Consider the following 21054-nt stretch of genomic DNA (forward strand, 5'->3'; position numbering starts at 1 on the left):
AATAAACAAGAGGCCCATGGGCCACATCGCTCACCTGAGTCACCTTGGTCCATATCAGAAGATTTTCCATATCTATTTGCATGTAAAACCGTAGTCCCTATTATGGCCCCAAACCTAACACTGGAGGCCATGGTTTTTGCAAACTTGAATCTACACTATGTCAGAAAGCTTTCATGTAAATGTGACCTTCTTTGGCCCAATGGTTCTGGGAAGAAGATTTTTAAATATTTTTCCTATATATTTGTATGTAAAACTTTGACCCCCTATTGTGGCCCCATCCGACCCCCGGGGGCCATGATCTTAACAATTTATAATCTGCACTATATCAGGAAGCTTTCAAATAAATCTCAGCTTTTCTGGCTCAGTGGTTCTTGAGAAGAAGATTTTTAAAGATTTTCCCTATATATTTGTATGTAAAACTTTGATCCCCTATTGTGGCCCCATCCGACCCCCGGGGGCCATGATTTTAACAATTTAGAATCTCCATTATATAAGGAAGCTTTCATATAAATCTCAGCTTTTCTGGCTCAGTGGTTCTTGAAAAGAAGATTTTTAAAGATTTTCCCTATATATTTGTATGTAAAATTTTGATCCCCTATTGTGGCCCCATCCGACCCCCGGGGGCCATGATTTTAACAATTTAGAATTTGCATTATATGAGGAAGCTTTCATATAAATCTCAGCTTTTCTAGCTCAGTGGTTCTTGAGAAGAAGATTTTTAAAGATTTTCCCTATATATTTGTATGTAAAATTTTGATCCCCTATTGTGGCCCCATCCGACCCCCGGGGGCCATGATTTTAACAATTTAGAATTTGCATTATATAAGGAAGCTTTCATATAAATCTCAGCTTTTCTGGCTCAGTGGTTCTTGAGAAGAAGATTTTTAAAGATTTTCCCTATATATTTGTATGTAAAACTTTGATCCCCTATTGTGGCCCCATCCGACCCCCGGGGGCCCATGATTTTAACAATTTAGAATTTGCATTATATGAGGAAGCTTTCATATAAATCTCAGCTTTTCTGGCTCAGTGGTTCTTGAGAAGAAGATTTTTAAAGATTTTCCCTATATATTTGTATGTAAAACTTTGATCCCCTATTGTGGCCCCATCCGACCCCCAGGGGCCATGATTTTAACAATTTAGAATCTACACTACCTAATAAAGCTCAGGGCTTGAAGCTAACATTTTATGTCACCAGTCCAGCCGGACTGATGGGGAATGATTTTAACCAGTCCGCAGAAAAATTTACCAGTCCAACAGTTTTTCAGAAATAATTAAACATATTTCGTTAATGTAATTAAAATGAAATTTAACTCAAAAAATGAATATGCCTCAGACAATATTATAACACTTAAATGTGGGATTTATATAATTTAGGAATCAAATTCGCCTGATATCTACAGATCAAAGCATGCCAAATGTGTGAATAAAATTTCATAAGTATATTTTCCAAAATGATGCTTTAGAAAATTAACCAGTCCCATCGGACTGACTAAAACAAATGTCAGTCAGTCCGCCAGACTTTTAACCAGTCACAGACTGACGGGCATATGTTAATTTCGAGCCCTAAAGCTTATCTATAAATTTCATCTTTTCTGGCTCAGTGGTTCTTGAGAAGAAGATTTTTTAATGACCCTACCCTATATTTACCTTTTCTTGATTATCTCCCCTTGGAAGGTGGCCTGGTCCTTTAATTTAACATTTAGAATTCCCTTTACCTAAGGATGTTTTGTGCCAACTTTGGTTGAAATTGGCCCAGTGGTTGTTGAGAAGAAGTTGAAAATGTGAAAAGTTTACAGACGGACAGACGGACGGACGCCGGAATACAGGTGATCAGAAAAGCTCACTTGAGCTTTCAGCTCAGGTGAGCTAAAAACTCATTTCTTATCTATTCATTTTGATATGGAAGCAAGTGTTCGTTTTCTTTATAAAAACCTGGTACGAAGAAGAAATATCTAATGATAATTAAGATAAATCATCACTAAATGCGAAATTCTTGGTAAACCGGTCACCTCTCTAATCCGGCCGTTTCATTCAATCTGGCAGCTGGCCAGTTTAGAAAAGTTTCACTGTATATGTGGGGAAAAACCACCATAAAAAACCCGAAAAAATCATAGCCGTGGAGGACAGATTAAGTCATAAATCTGTGTAATAAACAAGCATAAATGTTTCAGTGATTTTACATCTAGTTACGACATTAAATCAGAAAATTTAAGATTATTGGGGTTGTTAAAATATTTATAATCTAGAAATAGTTTACGTAGTTTCGATAATACTCCACATTCTGAAATACAGTGACACTCTTCTGTTACTTGTCTTTTTTACACAGAGTATACATAAGAGGTGTTTAGAGGGTCTAACCATTACAATTTCCTAAATTTTTGTGGTAATATAGTTAAGTAGTTTTCATATTCGAGATTTGCTTTAAAAAGTTTATGCACAAAACTGCTTGAGGCGCTATAAATTTCACATGACCATTTCTGTACAAACTGGTTCTCTGTTTTACAGCAGCAGTACTTTATTTGTCACTGACATGACTTAATGACTGGTCATTCCACAAGAATCTAAAATGTTTCGAATATCAATTAGCTTCAACAGATTACTGTCATTAGGTACTTGTAAAGATATAAACCATGATAAAATGAAGATAAACAGTGGTCAATCTCACAATTCCTATAAAGAACACAAAATTAAGAGTACAGCAAACATAGATCCCGGGACACATCGGAGGCGGGATGAGGTGTCTAGGAGGAGTAAGTATCCCCTGTCGACCGGTCACACCCGCCGTGAGCCCTATATCTTGATCAGGTAAACGGTGTAATCCGTAGGCAAAATGTATGTGTCTAGTATATTATACATGAGTAACACATTAACAAGAACTATTCATAACAATTCATCATTAATTAATGTAATTAACATTCAGCGATGACTTATTTACATGTAAATTAGTATATAATTTATAGAAAAGTATAATAGTCTTGAATACCATATCTTAGGTTTAGAAGCAAAAAACATGTCTTAATTCATTTTTAAGGAAATTATCATCATTATCAAACCTCTTCATTATACATAAGATTTAACGAAATAGTTCCATAGAATAAAAGTCGCATTTTATGTCCCTGGAGCCCCTTCTCATTCATTTCATTCACCATTGCTTATTGCATGCAATGTCACAATAATTGTAGAGGTCATTATAACGTCAGAAGGTGTACGCATATCTACTATAACATAAAGTCAACATCGCACTCCATTTTCCAGGGACACACAATTTATTTAATTACTTATTATATCCAATTTAACACCTGAATTCTGTTTACTTACCGAATGTTCCGTTGCAAATTATTTCACACGAATAGCCTAAAATAATTTTCAGTAAATCACAATTTTCATTTTGATAAAACACATTTACCAGCATACTGGGCTATTAATTTTTCCCCTTACTGCTATCATCAGTTCAAGATAAGTATGGATAAAAGCGGAAAATAAAGTTTGCTCTCGTAGCGAATTACAGTTCAAACATCAGGAAAAAAAATCTTTCCCTCAAACAAGTTAATGACGAAGGGAGGTACTAAGTGGTCTAGTTTAAACATTGTGAAATTTAACGAGTTTATATCGTGGTGTGAAGCATATTTGTCAATTGAAAACACTCGTCATGACATTAATACGCTAGGTGTTAGTTCGGGCGTATCGTTTTTTATGTTGATTTTGTTTAATGACAGTTTAACGAAACCTCTCTTTCACCAACTTCAATTACCAAAAATATCTAGGACTTAGTCTACGTAATTCATAGGAAAATTGTCATAGGAAATATATATGTGTAAAAGGATCGGCGATTTTTTATTATTTTTATTTATGATTGTAAACTTAGCACGAAGCATCATGTGATTGGATGTGATAACATTCTTTATTTCCTATGCATCTACATTTATGAATATACTGGACATCGTAATTTTTCGTATATGCCTACGTAGATGTTTTGACGTCACTCTTAAAGACATATCTCATTATGTCCACAGGTAATTAACATTGTAGGAAATTAATTTGTTACTTCGGTAAATTAGCGTGTAACAAGAATGAAGTAGCAAGACGGGGTACTAAATAAACTTACTTCCGGGAGTTGGGTCAATCGGATCACCTCGGTAGATTCCATCTAGATGTAGGGTACCGGAATCTGTCGAAGTTTGCCGATCATGAAAGTCGGGTTTGATAATACGTTATGTCACGTGTATGTACACCTGGTTATGTTTTGACGTCACAATCACAGTATATTTGATAAGGAGATGCATTCGTCATTTTGATGCCGAGATGTATATTGGAACACAATGTACGGCTCGTGTACATGTATCTTCCCGTAGAACCCCGATTAGACCTATATAACTAATGAATAACGATAATGCTACGTATGTTCTATCAACGTGGGTCTTTTGTGCGTCTGTCGTGCGTCTGTCGTGGATTAATTCTACCCCTATCTTTGGACCTACGCCTATAATTATATCTTACGACCTACACTTGTATTTCTGTTTTAGTTCTACCACTGTTATCCTGTTTTATAACCCACTCCTATAAATCTATCTTGAGAGCTACACCTATTAATCTATCTTGAGATCTACATGTACATGTCTAAGAGAATGCAGTATTTATAGCTAGCGTAGAATTATAGGCGTAGGCTTAACTCAGTACAATGACCTAAATGTTGATGGGACATTAGTACCACTTTCCATGATACAACATAGAATGATACCGACTTCTTGTAGGAAATTCGCACGATTTGGAGCGCCCAATCACCAATCTATCGTAATCTCACTATCATTTTTCCATTGGCATGCTAATATCGTAGATAGAAATTTGTATTTTGCAAGAGGAATTGCAATTGTAATTAATTTTTAACGATATATAATTGAATCTAACCCTGTCTTCAATAATGTTTATAAGTGTTCCCAATTATTAATTATAACTAACGTTTACATTTGCTTTTATGATTAATGCTGAGGGCAAATACGTATACCAACAAACCATAGCTGCACTCCGTCAAATCTAGTAGCTCTTAAAGAAATCTTAACAAGCTGTTTTTTTGGTGTCAAAAGATAATTGAAATAGGGAACGAAAGATTTACATCATCATGGGCATTTAAAATTTGTATTGTAGAGGGCGTTGGCTAAGTGCAATTAACTATGTTTATAGACCAGATTTCCAATTCGTACCACCTCGAAGAGAATACCTAGTAGAAAGGTTACTGCGGACAGGTGCGTGTTCATATGCACGCACTAATTTAATACATGTATCTATGAACACGATATCGAGCCTGATGCATTTTATGTGCATATTGCGCATGCACTTCTCCACACTTGCATTATTTTGTTATCATATATAGGTAGCACAGGGGACAGTTTCGCATTACAGGTGCTTCTAAAATGAAAATAACCCCATATTTGAAGTGATATTACATGAGTGAAAATGTGCATGGTAATTTTAGGTTACATGTCAATTAAGTGTAGCCGAGTGCTAAATGCAAAAGTTGATAAGCAACATGTACATATGTAGGTGTCACCATGATTCCTAGTACATAGATGGGTGCAAATACGAAACTAAGACACATGGTCAGTTCCTGAAGAAATTCAGGTGAAAACCTGATGAAAGGTAGATTTTTAGGAAGGGCAGATATAGTTCTTGATTGAACACAGTGTCTAAATATCCTTGTAAGGTACTCTGATCGGATTTGGGTCGTGCGGATGTAGCCCAAATGAGAGAAATCATTGTATATTGAAATGCTTCCTCATTGATAAGTGCTACAAACTAGAAACACATTGTTTTATTTCTCAATATGTAAAACATTACTCAAGCACATACACTGTATATACATCTATACAATGAAAGCTAATTGACACTCATTTCAATAATTCTCTCTAGGTGTTTATTTAAACACATTCCGATAAGAGCTCTCGTTTTCATCCCTTTAAATCACGCTTTTTATAGATCTTTATACGTTTGTCCTGTCATAATGTGTTTTGTGAACAGGAGTAATCAAAATTTCACAATTGTAGACAAGATGTAGAATCTGGCATTTATCGAAGTCATTTCATTAACGTAGACAATGACTGTTACAATGACAATTCTTCTGCTGCTAATATCCTAGTTTGTATTTACCCGTTGATGAATATCTCTAGCTAAATATCGACAATTGTAACTACCAGTCAAGCAAACACAATAAGTATTTTTCTTTTACTTCGATAGCATTTTTAAATGTTACATCCTTTTAAACACACACCTACACACACTAGAAATTTAAAAAAAAACTTAAAGAAATCGCATAACAGAATTTCTTTAAAATTAATCACCAAGACAGCCTTGTAAAGTTTTGTTTAAGTGACATAAACAAAGCATGATATGTGAAGGTTTCTTTTCCTTATATAACAGGGGGAATTAATTGAACAGTTTTTTCTTGGTGTTTGTAAAGATCCTTTCAGTTACTATTCGACGTTAACATTAATGGATTATGAAATGTTGTAACGAATACATTTGTTAACAGTATTACAAAAAATAAGATTTGTTCAGTTATTATTTTTCATATATTAAATAATGCAGTTTTCCCTCGCTAATATACATTTGTGTGTATATATATATATATATATATATATATATATATATATATATATATATATATATATAACTTTATCGATATTCCTTTTAAGATGTGTTCCTACAAAGGACTAAGACCATGTTTAGCTATATCGGCCCTGTGGTGTGTTAAAAAATAAAGCAGAATTAATTGAAATAAAATTGTTATCATTTGATAATATAATCTTTATACCATCGCGACGTGCCAAGATTTCCCCGCCAAAACGTCAGCTTGTGGAATTCTATACAAGACAAAACCGGTATCGGTCTGGTTTTCTGCAGAAATCTCCACTTTTTTCAAATTTAGTCATATAATTCCTATAAAACACGACCTTCGATCCAGAAACTGACTGTAGTCTATCAAAATCTATCAATACCAGGGCCGTAACTGCCGATGAGGCAGACGAGGCAACTGCCTCGTCTGATTTTTTGGCAAAAAAGAAAATAAAATTATATAAATGTTATATTATAGGATATATGTTTAAAATGAAGACAAGCACCTTTGTCTTTGACACCATATTACGATTCTTTACATAGTACAAATGAAACACAAACATGATAAATTGGGATTTAAAAAGTGTCATTTTCAGTCGTAAAGTCAATCGGCGGCCCCCAATCCCCTGCCTCCCCTGATTTAGAACCCTACTTACGGCCCTGAATACAAATAAATTTTGCACGAACGATTTTTTGGATCGAAAGGTGTGCTGTTGATGAATATCAACTTTGAATTAAATCGAGAGCAATCCGGAATTATTTATTTTTGTGAGAGTTGTGGGTATTTTATTAATTATGTTGCTTTGAAAAATTAAAACAACATACTTATGTGGAGTCTACATCATTTCCATGCAGAATACACCCCTATGTGGTGTTTTTATCAAAAGCTATAGAATTTTGATGCGTAAACAAACGAATCTGCTGTCCGACAAATCGGACCTTCAATGCTATAGAACGTTTTTATTTAGACGACACCAACAGAATTACTAAGATCAAAATGAAAAGAATTTATAGAACATGCATTGATATAACTAAAACTATTGCCGATATATCGAAAGTATAACGTTAACTAGGGCAAGTAAAGATATAAAAGATTTTTAAGGGTGTGACGTCATAGATGTCGTGGCTTAGTGGTAGAGAGCCCGTCCTTCAATCGGGAGATCCGGGTTCAATTCCTACCCGTGTCAATATTTTATTTTTTTTTTAATTCATACTGTTAACTACATTTTTCTTGGCGTTATTGAAAAATTAATTTCTTTCAAGACACTGAAGATGAAATTATACCTGAATACAAATAAAAATAACAATCACAGAACACCAAGGAAATATGCAAGGATTACAGATTACATTTTTAAAATTCATTGAAAAAAACCAAACCAAAATACTTTATTTTCGGACTTGATTTTATTTCAAAGAATGAACCAGCAAAAGATAATGGAAAGGAAAGTTTTTCCAATGCATCTAATGTACAGAAGAAAAGTCAGAAAAAATGTGAATCCATTAGCTATTCGTCATTTCCTGCAGAGTAAGAACTTTCTTGTTGAAACCACCACATGCTATATTGTGTAGCAAGTGTAGACATGTGTGTCAGTAAATTCACATCCAACAAAATTGTCACAATCAATCTCGGCCACTTCCTGAGACAAAGTCTCTACAGAGAATTTCAATACCTCTCGACAGAACCAGGCCTGGGGTAATGGTAATTAAATGACAACCAGTTTCAATGTAATGGGGGTGTAATGGACCATTTTTGCATTACAAGTAATGGTAATGTAATGCATACTGTACTGTACATTATTTTTCATTACATTTACACTACTTCAAATATTTGATGATATTTCGAAGATTTAGAATAATTCATTTTATTAGTGATTGACTGAAGCATTTGAAACATTGATGACAATCAAATGCAATGAATAACTTAATAGATATGTTTCCTAACATTGCTGAATATTTTGTGTTCTTATGTTAATGTCTAATTAAAAATCATAATACAGAAATAATTTTTCTGCCATTTCTTTAATACCTGACAGTATGTTATGTAAATGTGTAATGTAAATTCACTCTCAAGTAATGTAATACATTATATTTCAAAATAGGAGTAATGGTAATGTGAAATTTTCTAGGTAATGTAAGGCGTTACATTGCTATGTAATTGACCTCAAGCCTGGATAGAACACCTTCTCATGCATATATGCAAGTGCCTTGGACCCAAATTGTCATTTCCTCTTTTGCAAGATTTTCAGCATTTCTTCATAGAGATCATAATTTCAACTGCAAGGTGTCCAAGATGATGAATTCAGACCTGACCAGTGTTTTTGACAATTTGATAACTTTTGACTCTACACTTTTCATCATTCAAAAAGTACATTATGACATTCATAATTCAACCTGCAGATTTTCATTTGAATCATCAAATATGAATTCTTCCAAATAATAACCCAACCCCCCCCCCCCCAAAAAAAAAACCCACTTTAAAAACCTCCACAGGTATATTTCAAATGACATAGAAGTGCCATGGGTTAATAAGGGTTAAACTTTAGAGTCGACATGTTTCTTCCAAGCAATATAGTCTTGTTTGGATCCAGTTTTTCCAGTTCTGATATAACTGCCTGATACTGTACAATGTAGGTGTCAATCTGGTCCCCCTATTGTGGGAATCTGTTTCCACATAACTGTTGTATAATCTGGTACCTTGCTATTGGCAGGCACAACAAGGAAGCTATTCCTTCAGTGATGTCCAACACTTATCCGCATGTGTCACTGATGCCACTATCATTGATGAGTAGGAATATGGATTCTTGTCAATCTGATTCATGTCACCCTTGCCATAAATTTTTGCTGTACATATTATATCATCCTGAAATTCAAATTACTCCAGTATTATATCATTATCAAAACTATATCATAAATGAAAGGTGAAGATAACAAACAGTGATCAATCTCATAACTCCTACAAGCAATACAAAATAGATAGTTGGGCAAACACGAACCCCTGTATTATAATATTCATATAAAAGTTGTACTTTCATGCCCTCATGTATTTTCATTGATACAGAATTCAGAAAAATTACATTTATGTATTCGGTGGGAGATTGACATGTCTCCAACTAAACAATAGAGGACAGTTTAGTTACATGTACATTTCTGCATAAATAATTATATACACAAACATTTCATTTGAATTTGATTCCCCATCTAATAATTTTTGTTGTAGCTAATGTTGATATATTACATGTATCTTACTTCACAATTATCAGCAAATTCACAAAATATTTTTATCTTTCATGCTCTTTCTTGTGGTAGATGTATGGAAAAATTTAATATTCAATAATATAAAGGAGATAAGCTAACAAAAAAATATATGCTTAAATCATGGTAGTACCCATGAAATTCAACATTCTCTGAGTGATTCTATATCTAATCCCAATGCAGGCATGTAAGTTGTAAGTGTAATTGTTGAAATTAAGTTTGACATGTTTACAATTTATCTTGAAATAAGGCATATTTAAATTATAAAACCAAACTGTTCTTATGATTTTCCTGGCTTAATGGTGCTTTTAAGTATTTAAAAATTATTGAATGTAAAAATCATTCCGACTTTTCTAATCCATGTTTCTGCGTAAGGCCAAAATATATATATGTTAATTGGTTTCCACTTTCCCGACTACCCTAATTAAAAATTTCTGTTGACCCTAACACAATTTTTTCTATTCTCACAGATTTTGCAAATGTCATCACTACAACAAGAATATATTTATTGACTAATATGAAGTTATTTATTATGCACTAATACCAGACAGATTCCAAACCACAGAAACAGTTTTTGTTTACAGTAAATTGAAAAAATGTATCGATTCATCAGATAACTTTTATTTGATTACTAAATAATCACTAAGTTAAGTTTAAACATAGTAGAATACTCATTCGAAAATTATTCAACCTATAACCCCCCACAGGCCTACATGTTACCCCAGAGACATATATACCATTATGGAAATATACATCTATATACAATTATATGTCTCTTTAACCTATACAAATACTTTTTAGACCATACAATGATACATGGAAAGTTCAAAGTGTGAAGTGAGTCAAACATCATGTAAGAAAATTCAAATAGACCCGAGAAGGTCATGCACTTGGAATTGAAAATGGCATGATCGTGAAACAGCTGATTTTTCTGATCAGCTGATATACATACAATTTTAAATCTTAACAATATATAATTATAATAGATAAACAATAAATATATGTTGACAACAGTTAACAGATTTGTTGTGGGATTTCCAACAGCCCAATGCGTGAATATTATGTGTTTGTCAACACACCACAGGCGCACCATACTATTCGTTCCATGCGACTTGTTTATTATTTTTAAGAGCAATTGGTACACCTATTTGGTTATACAGTTTAACGAGTAGAGGTGAAGTATATTCATATTTCTAAAACTTACGTTGAAATGCGATGAGTACATCCTCTGCAACTTCCACGAACAGCACAAACAGGCTAACGGCGCGGCGTGTGAAAATGGCCGAATGAAGGCAGGATTGAAAAATATGGTGTGCCATTCGGGCTATAAGTAAAATAACCTTATTGCGTATTTTGAAAGAAAATTTCTTTTTCAAGATTTTATTATATATTAAACAGCTCATTGCATAATTATGTTTTACAATACGTTACCACTTCTAATAATATATAGCGACGTTGTATGACGCAATCTTACAAAGTAGAGCAAATTATAGGATTTATACTAGTAATGTAAACCTAAAAATAGTGTTCTTTCACGAACTCTACATATAAAAACCAGTACATTATAGGAAAAGAACATGTTAGAGAATATTTCTAACAAAAAATTATTCACTTTGGACGTTAGGCCGAATTTTGATAAACATGGTCTTAGTCCTTTAAAACTACAAGCAACCTGGGGACAACGACGTTCTGAAAAATCAATGGAATATGTCATAGATAAGAATTAACATTCATAAGCAGCTGAAATAACCTAGATCAATTGATATGAAAAACTAAATGGACGTGTTTGTCAACACAATATTTTACATGACCTCGATAGATACATCCCTAGTTGTTACCAAAAACTTTTACTAATGGAATAATCGCAAGGAAGTTAAACATCTTTGATAAATGACGACATATTCGAAAACACTGCAGCCGAATACCGTAAAGCGTTTTTTTCCGCGGGGTTATAATTTTGGCTTATTTTAGCGGTTAAATAGCTTTCTGCCAAAATTTCACTTGCCCAATATGCACCATTTGCGACTTCAGTATGTGAAAAAGAGATACCTCTTCCCTGTCTGTCAAAATATATTCCGCTAAAATTATTAGCATACCTTTAGGCCAGCAAATCGCCAAATTTTAGACCCGCGGAATAAACCTGCTATACGGTATATAGAAAAGCAGAGCGACGTACATGTAGCAGTAGATCTTAGTGTGCATTCATAGTTCAAGGACTCTTCCGTTATACGTGTAATTACTGAAATTCGAAACTGTGCTTGATATAGAAATGTTGCACTTTTTTGGCACGCTTCAGTACAATGAACTTTTTATTTGGTGTGGATCATTTGACTACTTAGCATATTTTCCAGACAGGAGCGCTGGAACAACCGTTACGTTTATTCCCAGAATCCTCTTATAGATCAACAATAAAAATATTGCTACCCGTGTATTACTACATTTTATCGGATGTGCATAATTATAAAGTAACTGATTTTCATTTTTGTATTAAAAAATAAATTTCATGTTTGAAAATACATGAAGGTATGAGGCTTTATGTCAGCATACTTCCTGAAGATTGTTCCTTTTTTCATTTTTGGGAGTTGATTTTATCAACTCCTCTATGCGGTCACTCGGCTCAAGGTGGTGTGGACCTTAGCACTTCTTTACAAACAAATATAATTCAGCGCTAGCACCAAATAGGTCGTAAACCGTTTACGTATTACGTGTTTAAATGCATAATTTCTATAAAAATGACTTTTCTACTGTCGGTCAATTGAGTATGTACATTGAGAAACAACCAAAATATCACTAGGAATACACTATAATGTCAACAGCGATAATTCACGCAATCAAAAATTCCTACACGCAGATAGAATATCATCGATCATAATACAGTACAGATCAAAAACACGAGGCCTCGCGGACTGCAAGTTCACGCTTTAGCGTCGACATAGAAAAGTCGGTGTCTTTGAAGTTGCGATTTTTGCGTATTCTATAACAGTTGCAAGGACCTTTCAAATTCAAGGACACATATACATGTACACACGTGTCCACAATCAGAAAAATCAATCGAGTAGTAATCAAAGTACTGAAAGTACTGAAAAGCGCTAAGTTGACGTCATGAATTATGTCTGTAATGTTTATGAGCAGGAACAACAGTAAAAACAAAAGGCCCATGGGCCACATCGCTCACCTGAGTCACCGTGCCTCATATTTAAAGATTTTCCCTAGAAATTCGCACGTAAAACTTTGATCCCGTCATGATTTTCTCAAACTTGAATCTGGACTATATCAGGAAGCTTTAATGTAAATGTAAACTTTTCTGGCCCAGTGATTTTTCATCAGAAGATTTTTAATGATTTTCCCTATACATTTGTATATAAAACTTTGATCCCCTATTGTAGTCTCATCTTATCCCTCCGGGGGGTGGGGGCATGATTTTCATAAACTTGAATCTGCACTATTTCAGGAGGCTTTCTCGTAAATTTCAACTTTCCTGGACCAACAGTGGTTGGAGTAGATTTTTTAAAAGATTTTCCTTATATATTTGTATGCAAAACTTTGATCCCCCCTTGTGGGCCCCATCCTGCCGCCGGGGGCCATGGTTGTTACAAAATTGAATCTGCACTATGTTAGGAAGCTTTCACGCAAATCTCAACTTTTCTGGCTCAGTGGTTCTTTAAAAGAAGATTTTTAAAGATTTTTCCTATATATTTGTATGTAAAACTTTGATCCTTTATTGTGGCCCCATCAAACCCCCGGGAGCCATAATTTTAACAAACTTGAATTTGCATTATGTCAGGAAGCTTTCATGTCAATTTCAGCTTTTCTGGCCCTGTCGTTCTTGAGAAGATTTTTAAATGATCCTACCCTATTTTTGAATTTTTGTGATTATCTCCCCTTTGAAAGTGACATGGCCCTTCATTTGAACAAACTTAAAAGCCCTTCATCCAAGGATGCTTGTGACAAAGTTTGGTTGAAATTGGCCCAGTGGTTCTGGAGAAGAAGTAGAAAATGTAAAAAAAAAAAAAACAACCAAAAACCAAAATACAAAAAAACAACAACAACAAAAAAAAAAACAAAAAAAAAAACAAAAAACAAAAAAACAAAGTTTACAGACGGACGGACGGACAGACGGACTACAGGCAATCAGAAAAGCTTACTTGAGCATTAAGCTCAGGTGAGCTAAAAAAGTTCATATGCTATTCTTTAATAATACATTTTATGTAGGGAAATAACAAATATGGATTGGAAACAATGTCCTGAAACTTTTCAACATGTTGAAATATAAATTTTATATGATGTTGTTAAAAACAATGGTCACTATGATAATTTTGGTCCCACCTGGAACTAAAACCTTGTCCTTGGATCATGAAATTTACAATTTTGGTAAAGGACGCCTGCTCTTTTTAAATATCTATAATCAGAATTTAGTATCAATAGCATTACCACCGCTGCGGTGGTAGTGTTATATAGTGGTATAGAGGTATAGTGTTCGCCCTGTATGCGGACGGTCGGGTTCGAATCCCAGCCGCGCCAGACCCAGGTCGTTAAAACTAGTAGTGACAGTTCCATCGCCAAACTCTCGGCGTCAGGTGTGAATGTCACGGGTCCCCCGGAGATGGCCTTAAAAACGGATGTCCCGTGCCATAGTAGGTGTGGCCTACTGCTCAATGGCCGTATGCGCCGAACAAAGGCCTAAATTTTGCAGCCCTTCGCCGGTCTTGGTGACGTCTACATATTATGAATTAAAAATTATCGTGAGGAACAGATACAATCAATTAATAGCATTGTTATTCAACATATTTTACACATAAACACTTTATACCCAGTTTGCCCCCCCCCCCCCCCCCCCCAATCTTCCCAAGCCAAGGCTTTCTGATCCGATCCGATCCCCACCGTGGATCATGAAATGCTCGACATGACTATGCAATTTTTTTCTTACAGATGTGATGTTGTAGATAAGAATATTTTTTGAAATTTGTCAAATTTTGGTGGAAAATGTGAAAACAGTTGTAATGTGTAGTTTTCGGTAAAAAGTGTTCAATTGTTATTACGCAACTAACTTTCCAGTTTATTAGCGTATGCAATATTTTTTACAATACAACTAAAATGAAACAAATCAATAGTTTGAAACATACATTATGTCAAATAATGATAGAAAGGAACAAACAAACAACTGGACAAAAATGAAAAGTACACATAACCACATACACTAACTAACAAGTGCCCAGATATTCATGTCAAAATAATGCAGGTCTATGAAACACTTTACATCCATTTCATCACCTCATCAGAAATCATTTAAATACATACATAAACATGCATATGTATGACTTGTACTACAGAATCCAGTGCATCTTATAATTACATGTATCCGTATATAGCAATCAAACCATGAAAATGGAATTATTTTTTGTAATCAATAAAAAAAAAAGTTTATTTCGATTCTAAATCAGGTTGGAGAGAATGTGAATCCAAATAAGTCAGATAAATACACATATAACTGAAAACAAAATTTAGGAAGTTATTTATAAAAGATGTTCATCATAGCTTTGAAACTGAATGCTGCGGTATCAACAAGAGTGGAAAGAGCTCATTTTTAACATGAAAGTTAGTGCGAGAGGATATACTAAATCGAATATGATCAATTAGTCTACCATACATGTATATGCATGGATTTACATCTAGGCATTGTAGTGATTGTTTGTTATACGTAAATCTTTAAAAAAAAAAAAATTCCAAAAGTTTGTGCACAGGTACATTAAACACTGTATTCATCAACATGTGTGTATTACACTCCGTGTGTAAAAGCTCATATTCATGTTGCAAAGGAAACTCACCTGTTTGTCTGAATGAGACATAATACACATTTCTTTATACGAAAATGCAAATAACCTTAGCAACAAATGTGTAATTAGTTACGCAATTAATTGTCCCTCTGAGACACCGATCTCTGTTATTCGCAGTCAAAACATAATCGTGCACAAGTTCTTTCTCGTTCACGATCGACGCGGATCAGTTAATTTTTTTTACTGTGTTGGACAAAATGTTTACTAAGTCGGAACAGCAGTCAGAACATAAATGGAAAACTCCCATAACTCGTGTATAGCTTAATGACGTGGCTTCTAATTATAGATTGCACCCTGCTAAAGTATTGATTTTCTTGACCTCTAAGCGCTACGCGAAGGTAACAATGCAAAAGCACCCTAGCGAAAATGGTTTCATTTACAGATTCTTATTCATTTAGATTTTGAATTACTTAATAATCACTTTAATTTTTACAGACGCAGATTCAAACGGGAACTTTAACTGAAGAATGACCTGCTTCTGTGTCCCATTTTTCCCCAGATGAGGACAAAAATGTCACCTTTTTATAGATATTTTATCCACTTTGTAACGAACTGTATTTCCAAAAAGAATACCCCTACGGATATGAATGTTATCCCCATACTAGATCGGTTGCAAAATTACGACTACTTTAAACACGACTTGTTTACTACAGTGATGCATAAATTTGCCTATAGGTGGCGATAAACCGGAAACGTGATGACGAAAGCAAAATCCAACTGGCGACAATAAAGCGCAGCTACGCTTAGCGCTTTAAAAATACAAATTGAAGCGAACCAAAGATATCGTACATTCAATGTTGGAGTGGCTGTATTCAATTTCCACCTTTGTGATAAAACCAAGAAATATGTTTATGAGCTCGACAGTAAATTCATTTTGATTATTTTAGTGTGCAAGCAACCAGTCATGCAGTTCAGACTTTTCCAAACTTTCAGATGTAGATCAAATCAAATATTGATAATTAAAAAAAACACCTAGATATTTTGTTGTGTATTTTCATGAAAATTTGTCATAAAAAAGTTTGAAAATCAAACTACACGCTATAGAAACTCAGGGTTGTTTTTTTTTAATACGCGTAGCGCATTGATGCAAAAAGTTTTACGTCCAATTTTTCGTTTGATATATGCATCAAATAAAGAATTATAAGTTTTATTTCTTATCATTTAATTATATTTTTAAAATAGAAAAACAAATACTTTCTCTTATCAAAAAGCTTGAATTAACATTTCTGAAATGGTGCGTAGGAATACCTATACGTAACAATAAAAACAACAACAAAACTGGCTGTGCGTTCGGGTGAGGTAGAGTTACTGTGCAGAATTAAATGGATTATGTGCTAAATTAAAAGTGTAATGGTTAAAAGCTGAATTAGATATAAAGGAAGAGAACAAGTGGTGACCGGATGTATGCTGCATTGCATTCGAGACGTTGAACACTGGTTGTATCGTAGGAACGATATGGAATGCGACTCGGCTCCATTTCAATATCAAGTAAAAAGCTCAACACATTTTCATCTAAATTGCCCTCGTTGACTGAGCCCCATATAATGCATTTCATTAATATTTACCAGATCAAAAGTCACTGCTTGTTCCGTCATGTTATCGAACTCGTAAAGCAGACGATTCATACCGGGAACTCGTGTAATATGTCTTCTTCTACCAGTCAGTGCCCTACACCATCCGGTTTACTGTTCTGTCACGCCATCACTAGGCCTATGTGTGTTGTTTCTTTAAATTACTTTGTATTTTATTCACATCTTTGGTTGTGTTTATTTTTGGTAGCATCAAACGAATAAATTTCGTTTACAATGCATGTGTGGAATTCCCGTTCTATAAATAGCGCTAAAATTAGAACGGCCGTTAACGGGGAAGACGCATTCCAGAGAAAAGTAGTCCCGCGTGCTTAGTGCAGATGAACTCCGGACGATTTTTTTTTTTTTGGGACACAGAAATCAAACGAATTTTTCATCCAATCAGCATCGTTGTTAAGTCATCACTTTAAAAATTATTAAATGATTGTGCAATCAATGCAAAAACGTTGTGCAAATATCGACAATCATTATATTATACAATATTTACAAGATGCGATTTTTACAGAAAAAGTTGAATAATTTGACAATACAACTGTTGATATACATGAAATGACCTGTATTTTTACCTGTGTATGCATTTTTGACTTCTATATGTTAAAGGGTATTCCGTATTAAGGATCACAACCCCTTGACACGCAAACGATCGTTTCCTCGATTTTTGAAAAAGAGTAGGCTTACTGGAGGCTGTCAGGGAAACTTAATCACTTACAACCAAACATATTTCAATTATTTAACTGCCATAAACTGGCTGAAATATTTCCAAAACGGCGTAAAACCTCATTATAAGAGTCAGCTAATTGACAGATAGAGCACGTGTACCTCGTGTGTAACAATCGGTACATATAGTGAATAAAATACCATTTTAGTTTTCCTTTACTGAATAATTAGATTAAAGCATTTTATTACCTTTTATATTCATAATGGTCCATTATACCCGATTAAATATTATTCAATCAGATCCTTACAGCACTCATTGTGTAGAATTAATCACACTCACGTTCTATATGCACTTCTCTGTTGATTCACGTAATCTTCATTATTCATACACAAAGGTGAACCCATCAAGTTTTAGTCAAAATTGCCCACTTTAAAAGAGGGAATAAAACACCCATGAATTTCTTGATATGCTGTTCATCGGGTTGAATGATTAGATGATAAAGCCTTATAGTTGTATATGCATAATTTAGTTAAAGTTTAGTATTAGTATAAAGTCACATCTTAAAATACATATTGAATTCTTCCTACGAATCAGTTAGATGAAAATATGTTGTCACAGTTAACTATTTAACTCGAGATGAGGTCATCCAATTGCAAATACCATCGACAATTCATTACCCGAAAAAGGCAAGAGAATACCTTGCCTCTGGTTTTTTCGTTCTAAAACCAGTGGGCTGGGACACCAGTATCTCAGCATCTCACTCAGTGGTGAGGTTAAAACGATGAAATTTAACGGGTGAAGAAATTATTGCGCACTAAATAGCGATATATTTAATCCAAGAATCATCAGTAGATATAGAATGGCCGTTCTTTTCATTTAGTAGTTCATTATTGTTGCTCTTTCAATAGAGGTTTTCAGCAAAGTTCTTATTTTTCTTTCAAAAAACGTCGCTGACTGTATTGTCAGTCTTGTTTATCTATTATAATCGGTGATATATATATATATATATATATATATATATATATATATATATATATATATATATATATTAGAAGTTGATTCGGCACAGTTGTAAATAAATATTGAAAATCAGAATGACATATTCCATAAAAAACAATCATTTACTGCTAGCGCTTTCTCCATGTCTGCATGGTTCATCAGGCAGTTCAAATATGTATACAAAAATTGTTTAGTAACGTCTTTGTTATGACGTCAATTAAACGAGTCCTTTATGTCGTCATAATAACGTTAACCGGTAGCGTTTGGTAATTGTCTATTTTGTAAAAATATTATGCTAAATTGTAGTTCAATTATTCAAATAATTATTTTCTATTAAGACTTGGATTGAAAAGTTTAATAAAATAGACCTCTTTGGCTTTGCGAGTTATTTCATTTTCAGTCCACATTTTAAAGAACGGGAACACTTTAAATTTACCACCCCCGCATTCCGCAAAATGTTCACTACATGGAGTGTTCCGCACACTAGGATCTTTTACTTGTTGTTTGTGCACCCTTACTCGTGCCTGATGAACCATGCAGACATGGAGAAAGCGCTAGCAGTAAATGATTGTTTTTTATGGAATGTGTCATTCTGATTTTCAATATATATATATATATATATATATATATATATATATATATATTGGGATAAATCTCCGATATAATCTTCTAGAGTGCTCGACGTGGCCTCACGGAGCTACATAAATTGACGATCAGATGGAGTTCAATCACATAACATTTATTTCTCTACAGGCTGTTTCGTAAGGGGATGGTTTCCCCTCACTCGTCGGGAGAAAAATGACATCTAACGAAAAACATCCGCGTGGCTGAGAATATGTTACACAGAAACATACTGGATAGTTGCTAAGCATGATTACACACAGGATTGAGTAAATAGAAATTCATGGGAATGACGGCAAGTGCTGACAAGTTCTGAACGCTTATTCAATGAAGATTTTTCGGGATGACATATTATAAAGAATTTCTCTAGAATACAAAGGTTGCACTTTTTTGAAATGTTTGAGTATGATGATGTTTTTCCTAAAATTTCCCACTTGATTTTGTAGTCAATATTTTTGTCTTTCAATGTCCATATGAATTTGCTGAGCTCGGTGGTATTCTTTTTCGTGGAATTACGGAATGAATGAGTGTGGTTGGCGTATCTTAATTTGAACTCGGTGTCTGCTAGTCCCACGTAGCTCTCTTCTTGTCCATTATCGGCTCTGACTCTAGCTAAATACACAATTCCGTGGGCGCGACATTCACCGTTGAGCGGGCATTGGTCTTTGTTTCGGCAATTACACCTGTTACATGTATCTCCGGTCTGGCGCACTTGTTTGATTGAAGCGTTATGCGAGTCAATTACATTTTGCATGGATGGCATACAACTGTATGATATTTTAATTTTAACAGCAGAAGAAATCGTTCCCGTAACATCACATGGTTTAACCCCCCATATGATAGTAACGTAAAAACAAACTTGGGTAAACAGTTTCTCAAAATTATAGATGAGTGTTTCCCGATAGGCCATGTTCTACGCCCGATTATCAACAGAAACACTATTAACTATTAGCTATTCTAAGAGTAAATGTGTATGATATGTTGAAATAGTAAAATACAATCCAGACAAGGTGTTAACTTACCAATGTCTATATGTATATGTACATGTCTGTAGATATGGATAATTACGCTTTGACTGTTATAGAGACACAGCATGAATTTGACTGTTATAGAGACACAGCATGAATTTGACTGTTATAGAGACACAGCATGAATTTGACTGGTACAGAGACACAGCATGAATTTGACTGTTATAGAGACACAGCATGAATTTGCGCATAAGTTTATGACTTTTGAGGAAACTGTTAATTTTAAAAAAAAATCTTAATCCCAGAAGAATCTGGTGGAAACCTACATAAAATCAACTCCCATCAGTACTTTCAGTACTTTGATTAAATTATAGAACTTTACATTTATGGGACGATGAACACCATAAGTAATTGGTAACGTGGGAACAGGGGAAAACCTCCCGTGTAAGCTCTATATGACTATTCCCTAACCCTCCCGTGTCAGCTCTATATGACTAATCCCTAACCCTCCCGTGTAAGCTCTA

At 34.3% G+C, this 21054-nt stretch overlaps 1 protein-coding gene across 43 annotated transcripts in view; it reads right to left on the reverse strand.

The window, feature by feature from the left end:
- Positions 1-21054, reverse strand: part of LOC125665927 (mucin-22-like) — a 122368-nt gene that overhangs the window by 70790 nt on the left and 30524 nt on the right. The window contains exon 1 of one of the 43 annotated variants that reach the window (XM_056151144.1): positions 3322-3482. The exons of the other annotated variants lie outside the window; for them this stretch is intronic. The gene's annotated coding sequence lies outside the window, so the exon portion shown is untranslated. Of the gene's footprint in view, positions 1-3321; positions 3483-21054 lie in introns of those variants that run through there. 43 annotated transcript variants of the gene reach the window in all.

This window comes from Ostrea edulis, chromosome 10 (genome assembly GCF_947568905.1).
Source record: "Ostrea edulis chromosome 10, xbOstEdul1.1, whole genome shotgun sequence".
In the NCBI taxonomy this organism is placed as follows: domain Eukaryota; kingdom Metazoa; phylum Mollusca; class Bivalvia; order Ostreida; family Ostreidae; genus Ostrea; species Ostrea edulis.